At 45.0% G+C, this 12,160-nt stretch overlaps 1 pseudogene; it reads left to right on the forward strand.

Annotated features, from left to right (window-relative positions):
- Nucleotides 1–5,322: 5,322 nt before the first annotated feature.
- Nucleotides 5,323–12,160, forward strand: LOC133368576 (nicotinamide N-methyltransferase-like; annotated as a pseudogene).

A 12,160-nucleotide genomic window follows, 5' to 3' on the forward strand; every position in this document is an offset into this window, starting at 1 on the left:
AGCGGACTCTTCACTCCCTCTCTGCTGCCTACCAGACGCAGCAGTAGCCACATGCAATACAGGGGAGGCTGGCCCATTTGAGCAAGTGGGGCACTGCCCCATCAGCTTTCGTCTGCCCTCACCCAGCCCCCCCCCCCATTGTACTGTCTTCATACTTACAGCCAGAGTCCAGGGAGTGGTCCTGCCTGTCAACTTCCTCCTCCTCCTCCCTCCCAGTGTTTGCCCCTTGTAGAACTCAGCAGGGACGAAGATGAGGGCAAAACTAGAATTATTATTATTATAACTTACTAGTCCCTTGTTACCTAAAAGGTCTCCAAGCGACTTGCATTTAAAAACATAATACATTATACTATAGAAGGCAAATGTGCATCCAGAAATTAAAAACAACCCCTCCCCCATCACAGGAAGCTGTTGGATCTGCCTGCCATTGGCTCTGTCTCCATCTGTTGTTGGTCTCCCTACCCTACCCTACGACGGGCACCAGCCACTACTGATGTAATCCCTCCAGTGCTGAGCCAGGCTCATCCATCAGCAAGTGGCTGATTTAAAGTCTTTTGGTCTCTGCATTTAGACCTCCTCAGATTACACCAAATTGTGGCTCTTATGTGCTTGTTGTGCCCTCCATAATACTGAGTGGGAAGTGCAGGATGCAACCAACATAACTGGACCCACAATAGATAATTAACTTTAGCCTTATGCAATGCACTTCCTGGTAAGGACCAGCACTTTGCATGGAGAGATGTGCTTGAAATGTTATTTCCACTCTCCAGTTTTGAACTTATATCTGGATAACAATGAAAGTTGCAATACCACTGTTAAAAAGTATGTGCCAAAAAACCCACAGGCCACACTATTTCTTCCCAGAAGTTGAATTAACAGTAGTTGCTCAAGAGTGAGTTGGACTCCAAATTTGCAGTCAGTCTGTGCTGCAGGGTTATTCTGGGTCAAGTGGAACGAACAAGTTTCCAAGAAATCTGAAGCTGTAAGACAAAAAACTACAGTAAGTCCTCTGTGTGTGCTGCAAATGATACAGAGAGTGATGTAGTGATCGTGACTGAGACACTTCAAATACACAAAATCCTCAGAGCATCAGAGACAAACTTTTGGAATTTACAAAACATTCTGTTCCTGAATGGCTGTTGTTTGTTACATTTCAAAACTGCCCTTCAGCTAGAAGGTCCCCATGACACTATACAACTTGCCAGTAAAATACAACATACCAAAACATCAACATTAAAAACCCAAAACTCACGACCATCATAACAAAATTTCAGCAGAACATAATTTCAACAGTCAACCAACCAACCTAGAGATTCATTTTCCCCAAATGCAGAAGGAACAAATACTTCTTCACCTGACACTGGCAAGATGCCAGCAAAGGAGAGAAATGTATCTCCAGTGGAAAGGACTTCCATAGCCAAGGTGCCTTGACAGAGAAGGCTCTGCTGCAGAAGTCTCTGGTGCAGCACAAGAGTGAAAGTGAGGTTCTTCATTTCTCCTAGTGGCCAAGAGGGTGGGGACCAAAGAGACAAATTTCAAACCTATTTTCAAGGAGCACGGGCAATATTATTGAAGCATATCTCCATGCATGTGTTATTTACTGTTAAATAACTTTTCAGTCTCTTTCAAAGTATGTGACAGAGTGGAAGGATAGGAAAGGGTGGTGTTGAGTGCTGCAGCGGGCATCAGTAATGACCACATAGTGGCCTAACGAGCACTGGATCATGAGCTTGAGAGATGCTAGCTTATGGAAATACCCAATAAATTGAATTGTTGTGCCCCTGAAGAACGTTTTCACTAAGATGCCCTGGGCATTTCACTGGACTCTTTGGGGAGGAAGGGTGGGATATAGGATTAATCAATCAGTCAATCAAATAATTTAATAAATAAAATAATTTATCCTGCCAACTACACGACCGTCTCTGTTATCTATTCAGTGCCTTTTGAAGACTTTCCTCTTTCAACAAGCCTTTTAAGTTGAGACCTATTCCAGTCTGCATCTGTGCTGGAATTGCTTTTTAATATGTTTTTTTAAAAAAACAGTATGTTTTTAACCCTTTTAAAAAGATGTTTTTTAAAGTTTTTTAAAGAAATGTTTTTAAAGTTGTTTTGTTTTAATGTATTAAGGTCTGTTTTTATGATGTTTTGATGTGTTTTTAGCACTTTTGTTTGCCACCCTGGGCTGCTGCTGGGAGGAAGGGCGGGATATAAATCAAACAATAAATAAATAAATATGTTCTCCCAGGGGCAAAGGTTCTTTCAGGGTTCAAACAAGGCAATGCAATGAACAATGCTGGTCCCTTTCCCAGATTTTGTTTAGAGGAAGAGGCTAGATCTTAACAGCAAAGGCAAAACAGAAAGGAACTGGCAGTACAGTAAACTTCAGTTATCAGGAACCCGCTGCAGTAACGGATGTGCTCCAAGGGCCAGGCAGCCAGGTCACACATTCACAATCCTGGCCTGCAGAGAAGTCCAACATTCTGACCTCCCCTGGGACTTTTTATACTATTTTACTATTGTGGGTTCCAATACATTTTGCCAGCACATACTTACATCCCCAGTTATCTATCAGGCAGCCCTATGTCTTTCTTTGCGACATTGTCACATATGTGGCTGACCATCTTTGGTTAGTTTATTCACTGCACCTGGCTTTCCTGTGCTTCCTAAACTTTCCTATTGGAGCCACTGAGAAAACGCAGGCATGCAGGACACACCAAGATAAGCACTTAAGGGGATAATTGCATGCAACACCATCTCTTCAAAATAAAAATGGGTCTTCCAGATGTCCCACTACAACCCCCCCCCCCCAGGAATCTGTAATGAATGTGCTGTGGCTAAATAATGAGTGTCAGATCAGTTCTTCCCGAAAATCCACGGAAGCATTTATGAAACTTGTGGAAGTTCTAACTCTATTCATCAAGTTTTGGGGCACAAGGATCCTTGTTAAAAGAGGGGTTACAGTTTGGTAATTGGCACACACAGCACAACAATAAATGTGCCACACATTCTGGGAGTGAATTATTTCGTAGCCGGGGCTTCCACGCTATGCTTCATTTTGAGAGGAGAGGTGAAGGCTGTTGCTGAATTATACACAGAGGAGGTCATAAAATAGGGAAATTGGGAGGCAGTCAAAGCTAGTTTTCTGATACGAGGATTAAAAAAAATGTATTGCTTCTCCTGAAAGAACACACTGTTTTGGCCATGCTGTTATCTGGAGAGGATTTTCCTCTGTTGTTCTGCAGGTACCCGTGAACAACAGAGGGCTGTTCCATGATATATACTTGGCAATGCTGGGTGGGCCCTACAAGTGCCTCATCAGGACATGAAGCATTAATGGTAGGTCAAGCTGTGGTGCCACTGACAATAGCAGGCCAGGCTTTTCCACTTAAAACCTGGCGTGTGCCTGATTCCCCCGTATCAACCAAGATGAGTGAAGATTATTGCAATATTTTATTACAGAGATTGCTCATCTATAGTATCGGAATCCCAGAAGCTGCCTTATACCCAATCAGGCCATTGGTCCATCTAGCTCAGTATTGTCAACACTGGCTGGCAGCATCTCTCCAGGTTTTCCGGCAAGAGTCTCTTCCAGCCTTTCCTGGAAATGTTGGGATTGAACCTGGGCCCTTCTGCATGCAAAACATGATCCAGCTGCAGGGCACTTCTGGTGTTCTTCTGATGTCCTTTTGGTGGTGAAACGCATAATTGGTGAAGTGTCAGGAACGGCAGACCACAAAGCCACAACATTCCCAAAGCCCACAAAGGGTAGCAATGTGGCATGAAGGTGCTGCTGCTGCTGCCATCTGAGGCTGCTTGAGTGGGCTGGCCAGGTGCCAGCAATGCCTTCCCTATCAAGACGTAGAATCAGATATACAGTCTCTCTCCAGCATCAGACAGAAATCCTCACAGGCTCAGGGACGGTACATTTTTTCATGGAAAGGTATACAGCGTTGGTATATTAAGGAGACGAAGAAAAGTATTTTGAGCTGTAGGAGAGGTCTGTCAGTGGCAAATAGCCGGGAGGGTTGTATGGATCCTCCATGTTCAGAGGCAGTCTACCTCGGGATAACTGTCATTGGAGAGCAATGGGAGACGGCTTTCTTGCTTTCACGCTCTGCTTGTGGGCTTCCCAGAGGCATCTGGTTGATCACAGGGGGAAGCGGGATGCTGGACTGGATGACCAGTCTGATCCAGCAGAGCTCTTTTTATATTCTTATTGTTTGAGGGCTTTGAACAGGAGAGGGTTCATGGAGCCAGACATAATGCTGGTGGAGACTTCAGGGCAGGGTGGAGAATCTGTGACCCACTAGAAGTTGTTGGACTCCAACTCCCAGCAGTCAACATGGTCAATGGTCAGGGATGATGGCAGTTGTAGTTCAGCAGCAACTACAGGTGGTGTGGTGAAACTTTGGGGCTTCCAGATGTTGCTGAACTACAACTCCCATCAGCCCCATCAAGCATGGCCAATGACCAGGGATTGTGGGAGTTGTAGTTCAGCAACATCTGGAGGGCCAAAGGTTCCCCACCCCTGATCTAGAGTGTCAAAGGTTCCCTATCCCTGTGTAAGGGAGATTGCTGACCCAATGGTCAGTTGATGCCTAAGGAATACCTGGAAGAACCTGAAAGGTGGCATGCCATAGTCTTCTAATCCCCTCACTAAAGATGATGCAGTCTAGGTCTGTGTCTGTGAACGGGGACAGATAACAGTTTTGTTTGGGGGCTCATATGCCATTTTTGTGTGAGAGGGATGGGGAGAGGGCTCACTGCAAGTTCTAAAATGTACCTTTGGGTGTGAGGCTCCCTCTCTCTAGAGATCTGATGGGAGGCCATGGATTTGGCTGTTGGTTGGGGTGTTAAACTGTATCTCCACCTATGCTCAATCTGAATATTTGTAAATAAAACTCAAGGAAGGCATAAGCCTGCTGTGACCTCATTCCAAAGGAAAACAAGCCTACCTAAACACTGCACTGTGGAATCTCCATGCTGCTCACGCTTAGCGCCCCCTCCGCCCCGTGTGGCTGGCTTCACCTACCCTCCATGTTGGCTGCTATGGGTCTGCGTGGGACTGTTTGAAAGCCCATCATCCTAGTAAGATTCTGATGGAAACCCCATCTTAAATCAGACTTGGCCGTCCTTGTTCTTTTCAGTAAACGTCCCTCTCTTAACTCCTGCTATCTCTCTGCCTCCTCCTGTTTCTCTCCTCCCCACAACAATAGATGGTGAGAGCCAACTAGCATGGAAGGAGATTTATGCTGACTGCTGATTAGCTGTAGTGACTTTTGACCTTGCTGGATTCTCCAGCTGTCCTAGGGCAAGAGGAAGGGGTGTAGCTTTTAAACACAAGCATATACTCAGCGGTGGGGAATTACTGTGGCTTGATTGGCTGTAGAGACCGACAGAGGGGCTCCAGGAAGGGGCTGGCTGCAACAAAAGTGACGGGGCTGCATCCTGGAGTGTCTTTCCACAAAAACATTCCTGGGTTCAGCTGAGCATTTTACACATTTCCAAGGATCATGGAGATGACCTTCACAGAGAAAGACTTTTATGCTGAGCATTTTGTTTCAAAAGACTATTTGGAGACCTATTACACTTTTAGCCCTGGGAAGGATGCAGAGAATGCCCTCTTAACTTTCTCTCTGAAAAATCTCCACAAGGCATTCATTTTAGGTAAGTGTTGATAGCTTTCATGTGTTCCAGAACTGTTGCCAGACTGGTTTGCCTGGTAAAAGAAGATCTCTCAAAATGTTGTGAATGATCCATTTTATGATGACCAGTGCTGTCAGCCCCCAGGGAGGCATTAATACCTATTTGATCTATAGTGGGAGTGGCTTTCCATTAGCCCCAGCCAACATGGCTGATGGTCAGGGGAATGATGGGAGTTGTATTTCAGCAACATCTAGGCCATAGGTAGGAATGGGCTAATCAGTCAATTTCTACTTCTCCCCGTTTCTCATTCTTCCAATTTCAATGATTTCTCCCCATTTTTACATTTGTTTGCAGGAAAATAATTTAAGTTCTCATAAAAACTGATCATCATTTTAGTGTGAACTTCTCCTAATATAAGCATTTTATGCAATTTTGCCTGAGAAGCACATTTTCCAAAGCAATTTCCCCTAATATAATGAATAATAGCATAGCACAGTGGTTCCCAACCTTTATGAGCACGGGACCCCCTTTATAAGCTGAATTTTTTTTGTGACCTCCTCCCCCCAGGGAGGCAGGCTGGCTGCCAGGAAGGAAGGGGGAAAGCAGCCTTTCTTTGCAGGCTTGCTTCTTTTGGCTTCACAAAAAGCCCTCTCCTCTCATTCTAAGTAAGGGTGTTGCCAGTAGCGGCAGTGCAAGGAGACGGGAATCAGTGATAGTAATCCCCTCTTCTTCCTGGTAGCTCCACCCTCAGCCTCCTTTGGCATCTGCGATGTATTTTATAGGCAGATGCCTGCACTTAGTGCGCCTGAAAGACGCTCTGGCGCTTCAGCAAAAGGCCTCCCCTCTCGTTTGGAGCAAGGGGGAGGTGTCATCTGCAGCGGCAGTGGAAAGCAGACAGTGTAGAAGGAGTGAAGACTTTTGTAAAAAATTAATAAATAATTCATTTCTTTACTGTTCATGGCCCCCTCTGGATTACTTCGCAGCCCCCCTGGGGGTCCCAGCATAGCATATAATAATATAATGTATATTATTTTTACTAACATATGCATTGTGTGAACATTACTTGACTGGAAGTGCAAATTTCAATTTGTGTATTGTTTTGAAAAGTGTGACTTAGGTAGGTCTGCCTTTAAATGCGAATGGAATCTAATTTCTTCCTCCATCCCGAGCCATCTTTGATCTATAGCTATTCAGAAGCAATAGTTCACCTTGAAAAAGTCACCTGCTGATTTATGCATATAAAGCTGTTGACCAAAAGGAAGAAGGGCAAATCAGGCTGTTGTTACCCAACAGCATCATGGCTGAGATTTGAACAGATGTGTTATTGGGTTGGCATCCTACAGATGGCATAAAAGGGGACACCCTGATTGATATTGGAAGCGGATCCACCAGTTCCTCTCTGCTTGTGAGTCCTTCCCAGACATTGTCGCTACAGATTATACCAGTCAGAACCGGGAGGAGTTGCAGCGATGGCTAAAGAAGGAGCCAGAAGCTTTTGACTGGAGCCCAGTGGTGAAATACGTGTGCAAGCTGGAAGGTGACAGGTATGGAGATTGAGCTTTGAATGTTGAGAGCTGTTGACACTCAGATGCCCTCTGGAAGACCATGACAGCCATCACAGGTTTTTGCAGACCCCAAATGAAACAAAGAGCAACCAGGCACTCCAACTTAAAGTTTGACCAATTGGTTTGTTATTATTTCCATTTATAGGCCGCTTACTATCAGAAAGAACTCAAAGCGGATTACAACAGAATACACATGGTACAATGAAAACCATACAACAAAATCAATAACACTATCCATGTACACAAACACAATATAAAAGTCAGAAAGTATCACAAGGCAGTGTAATATAAAATGACAACCGCCCTAACACATACTCGTACAACCACACACTATCCATTCCATGTAACCACTACCATCATTCACTACCTGAAACATATCAACCAATCACTCATCCAACAATCACTCATACACAATGTTACAACCCTCATACAAAGAATTGCTAGGTAAAGGTAAAGGTAAAGGTAAAGGTGTCCCTGCACTTATAATGCGAGTTGTTTCCGACTCTTAGGGTGACGGCTTGCAACGTTTACTAGGCAGACCGTATATATGGGGTGGGATTGCCAGTTCCGTCCCCTGCCTTTCTTTACCCCCCAGCATATGCCGGGTACTCATTTTACCACCATGGATGGATGGAAGACTGAGTGGACCTTGACCCCTTTTACCGGAGATTCGACTTCCTCCTTCCGTTGGAATTGAACTCCGGCCGTGAGCAGAGCTTCGGCTGCGTTACCGCCGCTTACCACTCTGCGCCACGGAAGGCGTAGAATTGCTAGAATGCACACATGAGATGCTCTTCCCATCTCCCCAGGAGGAAGGAGAGGCAAGAGAAATGGCAGCAAGTGACACGAGGGGAGTGATAACTTTTTACCTGCTTGTTGCCCTCCTCCATGGTCAACATAATTTTAGTTTTCTGACACTTTCATAGAGCGTGGAGGTCGGCTTACAGGTTTCCCTTGGTGAATTCTGACTTTTATACTGTGTTTATGTATATGTTTATGTATATGGATATTGTTTATGTATTTTGCTTTGTAAATTAACTTGATACTTTTTTTATTTTACCTTGTGTATTCTGTTGTAAACCGCTTTGAGAACTTTTAGATAGTAAGCGGTCTATAAATGGAAATCATCATCATAATCTCTCAAGCACTGAAGGGTTCATGCCTTATGACATATTCTTCTTCCCTCTTTCACCTGAAAGGGGCCCAGTTCTATACCAAAGCAGCCTCTTACCCCGGGGGGAGGGAAGGGGTATAAAACCACTTTCATCCACTCACTCCCAGCATGGTACTATGCAACCTCAACCCCTGATAAATAACCATTCAACACTAGTAACAAACCCAACGTCAGCCCCACACTCAAGGTGGCCATGAAGGTTTTGTTTATGTACAGAGGCACAGTACATTTAGTGATGAAGCAGCTAATAGGAAAAAAATAATTGCAAAGCAGAAAAGCACATACAGAGGAAGTTGTTATGCCTCTCCTTTGTAAATTCTGTGTGGCTCCTGACTCTGAGACAGCGAAACGGCCTGTCCTGTCATCCCAGTTGCAAAGATGGATCAGGTCTCCGTAGCTGCAAGGAATAAGCTGGACACTCATAGTCACGGTTGTTTTGAATTTCTCTGCATTTGGTCGACTGTCAGTGGCCGTGTGTTTCTGAATACCAGTTGCTGGAAAGTGCAGGAAGGGAGGGTGCTGTTGGGCTTAGGCCCTGCTGGAGGGCTTCCCATAGGCTGGTTGCTGGACAGCATGCCAGCGTGCATGGGCTACTGGCCCGATCTGGGAGGCTCCTTCTTATGGCCCAACAAGATGCTCAAGATGCCGTCTCGCCTTGCTCTTTAAAGGTCTTTTCCCTCTGGGCTTTCCACTTTCCTGCCTCTCTTTCCTGCCCTGGCTGCATTTTAACCCAGATCTTTAGAGCAAAAACACTTCATTTGTTCTAATCTAACTGGAAATTTACTTCTCCTTTTGACAGGATTAGGACAAGAGCCAGAGGAACGTTTGCAATCCTGGTTCTCTTTCTAATCCATCTAGTCTTATCTGCCGTGGGCTCCCATTGGGAGGAAGGGGGGATATAAATCATCATCATCATCATCATCATCATCTTGCCTGCTTGACAGTTGCTATATATTAACATAACCAATCAAAATTTGTGCCTAATTCTTCTGCTTGCAAGACAATAGGGGACCTCCCTCAACACTACTATCACCACCATGAGAATGTACTTCATGCTTTGGGGGGCTAGTTTAAACCACAAATCAGGAAGCCATTTCTTGCTTCATTATCTTACCTTACTTTGGCACACAGGCACCAAAACTTTTCATCGTGGCCAGACCATACTCGTCTGCCTAATAGGCTCATTATGGCATAAAGCTCACGTTTCTACATAACAACACTTCTTGGATTAATAGCATCTGTTCTGCATTGCAAGGTGTGTAGCACCAGAAACTGATTGCAAGGGGCAAGGCAAGATAAAATGAGCCGTCATGTTCGGTTTCTGGAACTGGAAGGCAGCAGAAAAAGAAAGCGGAAGAGAGTGATGATCATGGGTGGGTGGATGGGTGGGACCCATTCCGGATAAACTTTCCTTCTTTCCTGGAGGCCATCTCGTGGAGTTAGGCACAATTTGCAGCTGATGGATACAAAATTTGGTGCCTAGTTGGAAGTTAGCACCTTTCCTGGACACCGCCTCTCCCTCCTGAGAGAAGCCTTGTCCTTACCTTTATTTATTTAATAATTCAATCTTGGTTTGTTTAAAATATTTACAGTGGCCCTGGTGTTTGATATATTAAAAGACCTAAAGGCAGCTTATAAAACAAATGTAATTAAAAGGATAAGCATTTCAGTAAAAACATTTAGAAAGAGGGAGAGAATAGTAAACAACATGCTAACCCCCCCAGAGCTATAAACGGAAAAGCAGCAGCAGCAGAGGTTAAAATTAAAAACAAGAGGATAAAGGGGTAGAACAGGCTTTTACTGGTGCCTAAAGGCCCTCCTCCGGGCACCAACCCATCGGGAAGCCCGGAGGGTGGCTACTAGATCTAGGGCCTTTTCTGTGGTGGCCCCTGAGTTGTGGAACAGCCTCCCTGAAGAGGTACGCCTGGTGCCTACACTTCTATCTTTTCGGCGCCAGGTAAAGACCTTTTTATGCTCCCAGGCATTTTAATTTTCTTAACCATTTTAATCTTTTAATCCGTATTTTTTAATTTTTGTCGTATTGTGTTTTTGTAGTGTTTTTTGTTGTTTGTTTGTATATGCTTTTATGATTTTTTATTATGATATATTGTATTTTATCTTGTTTGTTCACCGCCCTGAGAGCTGTTCTGCTAAGGGCGGTATATAAATTGAAATAAATAAATAATAAATAAATGAAAGACTCTGGCACATACATCTGCGGAGGGAGTTCCATTGTTTGGGTGCCATTGCAGAAAAGGCCTTTCCCCCTCCTCCCAGTGTAACCCTTTAAGTTAGGGCAGCTGGAGAAGGCCCTCTGAGGGGCAGGTTTGTATATGAGGTGGCCCTTTGATACTTTGCATGCTGCAAAAAAAAAAGTTGCAGCGTGCTGTGTTTCACAGTCCCTGTTGGCTGGCCATAGACTCCTCCAGGCTACTCCATTCCATTTCCCCTCCCACCTAGTTTTCCATCTCCAGCCTGCAAAGGTCATTTAGCATTCCATGGCTGTTGAACATTCTCAATCCTCACTGAGTTGTTTTGGTGAGATTCCTCTCCCCCCCCCACCAATTAAGGGTTTCACCCTAAGGTGAAGGGCTCCTGCTGTAAGGGCAGGATAGAAATAAAATAAATAAATAGATTAATAAATTTGTTTTGTACTTCTGAAAACCTCAGAATTCCCCAGGTCTGCTGGCTGACACCTTCCTCTTGGGCAGGGATGGTGCTGTTTTGGTGGAACAAGCATCGGCACTGCCTGAACATCATAAATGAACTGTTTGTTGCTACATTTATCTCTCTCCTTTCCTCCAAGGAGCTCAAGGAGGTGAACCTGTTGCTCTCCCCTCCCTGACACGCCCATTTTGTCTTCACAACAACTGTTTAGTCTGAGAGAGTGTGTCACTGGTTCAGGGTCTCCCAGCGAGCTTCAGGGCCAAGTGGAGATTGGAACCTGGGTCTCTCCACCCCTCTGGCTCTCTATACTTGAAGCAATACAAGCAACCTGGTATTATTCACACATTCACCTGAGAACCATCGAGTGTTGAGAGACTGTGAGATGTCCCTTACCCAGAAATAGAAGGAGGACCATCTGATAGAGGTTAGGCATGAGGGGGGCACGTGGGGAGCTTGTCACATTCATCTTGTGTTCTCCTTCAGGGAAAAGTGGGCAGAGAAGGAAGAGAAGGTCCGAAGAGCCATCAAGCAAGTGCTGAAATGTGATGTGACCCAGGCCAACCCCTTAGCGCCCTTGGATCTTCCTCCTGCAGATTGCTTGCTGTCCTCCTTATGTCTGGAAGGGGCTTGCAAAGACCTGTCCACCTACCGCTCTGCCCTGAAGAACATTAGCTCCCTCGTTAAACCAGGGGGACACCTTGTCTTATTTGCCATCCTGGAAGAAACCTTCTACATGATTGGCCGGCGCCCCTTCTCATGCCTCTATTTGGAGACGAAGTTTGTGGAGGAAGCCTTGAAAGAGGCAGGCTTTGCTATCAAGTGGCTGAAGGAGACCAGGATTGACTTCGCTCCATCTGTGACGGATGCCAACGGGGCCTGCACAGTGGTGGCCCAGAAATGCTGAAGAGAAAGCTATTGAAGAAATAATGAGAAGAGGCAGGAAAAGTCTGGGTATATTTTATTAGGATGATTTGTTATTTCTTTATAAAGTGCTGAAATGTCACCAGGCAGAGTAGAGCAATTAGAAGCAACATGTGTCCTTCCTCGGGCTGATGGCCTTATATGGAATATGCAACATTGTGAAAATAAAATCACCACCACCACCAGA

The sequence above is a fragment of the Rhineura floridana genome, chromosome 12, assembly GCF_030035675.1.
Source record: "Rhineura floridana isolate rRhiFlo1 chromosome 12, rRhiFlo1.hap2, whole genome shotgun sequence".
NCBI lineage: Eukaryota > Metazoa > Chordata > Lepidosauria > Squamata > Rhineuridae > Rhineura > Rhineura floridana.